Source organism: Hoplias malabaricus, unplaced genomic scaffold (assembly GCF_029633855.1).
Source record: "Hoplias malabaricus isolate fHopMal1 unplaced genomic scaffold, fHopMal1.hap1 scaffold_114, whole genome shotgun sequence".
Lineage (NCBI taxonomy): Eukaryota > Metazoa > Chordata > Actinopteri > Characiformes > Erythrinidae > Hoplias > Hoplias malabaricus.
Window position 1 is genome coordinate 83,754 of NW_027100967.1, and position 1,595 is coordinate 85,348.

General features: G+C 59.7%; 1 pseudogene; it reads left to right on the forward strand.

Annotated features, from left to right (window-relative positions):
• LOC136682471 (28S ribosomal RNA) overlaps positions 1-538 on the forward strand; it is a 4,392-nt pseudogene extending 3,854 nt beyond the window's left edge.
• The last annotated feature ends 1,057 nt before the right edge of the window (positions 539-1,595 follow it).

Sequence of the window (1,595 nt, forward strand, 5' to 3'; positions counted from 1 at the left end):
ATTGCGAAGCAGAATTCGCAAAGCGTTGGATTGTTCACCCACTAACAGGGAACGTGAGCTGGGTTTAGACCGTCGTGAGACAGGTTAGCTTTACCCTACTGATGTTGACCGTTGCTCCGATAGTAATCCAGCCCAGTACGAGAGGAACCGCAGGTTCGGATACATGGTACTCGCGCTTGGCTGTGCAGCCACTGGTGCAAGGCTATCATCCGAGGGCTTACGACTGAACGCCTCTAAGTCGGAATCCCGCCTAGAAGGAGCGATACATCCGCGCCCAGCATCGGTGAGCTTGGTCTTGGATAGCCGGGGTGGGAGGTGCTTTCCTCCCCACCGCCGGTGACGAGAGCCGCATGACACTGGAACCGGACCGGGGCTAATGAACGCCTCGGTCCACCTCCCTCGTCAAAGCAAATGTCTCTTGATCCGGGTGTGAAATGACTCGTAAACGACCTGATTCGGAGTGCGGGTGTCGTAAGTGGCAGAGCGGGTGCATATACCGCGATCCATTGAAAGTCATCCCGTCCACTCAAACATTTGTCGGGGGGAAGGCGAAAGCAAACCCCCGGCCCTCCGGAGCGGTCCAGGTCTGGTTCTCTGGGGCGCGGGCCCCGGAGACTCCGTACACCGGTTAGAGGGAGCCGGTGGCGGGCATAGGGGAGGTGGGTACTCCCCTGTGAAATCCTGGATGACGGTTTTAGGTCTCGTAGTGGGCGAAAATCGGACTTAGTGCAATTTCCGAAACTCTGGTTCTCTGGGGGCGCGGGCCCCGAGAGTCCGTACACCGGTTAGAGGGAGCCGGTGGCGGGCATAGGGAGGCAGGTCGCTCCCTTGAATGGTCCTGGATGTCTGGACTTAGTGCAATTTCTGAAACTCTGGTTCTCTGGGGGCGCGGGCCCCGAGAGTCCGTACACCGGTTAGAGGGAGCCGGTGGCGGGCATAGGGAGGCAGGTCGCTCCCTTGAATGGTCCTGGATGTCTGGACTTAGTGCAATTTCTGAAACTCTGGTTCTCTGGGGGCGCGGGCCCCGAGAGTCCGTACACCGGTTAGAGGGAGCCGGTGGCGGGCATAGGGAGGCAGGTCGCTCCCTTGAATGGTCCTGGATGTCTGGACTTAGTGCAATTTCTGAAACTCTGGTTCTCTGGGGGCGCGGGCCCCGAGAGTCCGTACACCGGTTAGAGGGAGCCGGTGGCGGGCATAGGGAGGCAGGTCGCTCCCTTGAATGGTCCTGGATGTCAGCAATTTCTTAAGAAGGGCGCCCTCTTGTGGTCCCATGGCCGAAGTACATGCTCCGAGCCCGGGTATGGCAGTGGGCGGAATGAGACTTAGAGGAATGTTGACGGAGCCATGAGGGGCCCCCCCTGGAGGTCCCATGGCCGAGAAAAGTGCTCCGAGCCCGGGGTGATAGAGAACCGTGAACGCCGCGGTTAAAGACCTCGGGTATGGCAGTGGGCGGAATGAGACTTAAAGGAATATTGACGGAGCCAAGAGGGGCCTCCCCTGGAGGTCCCATGGCCGAGAAAAGTGCCCCGAGCCCGGGGTGATAGAGAACCGTAAAGCGCGCGGGTTTGGGGCTCGGGTCTTCCAGTGGGCGGAGT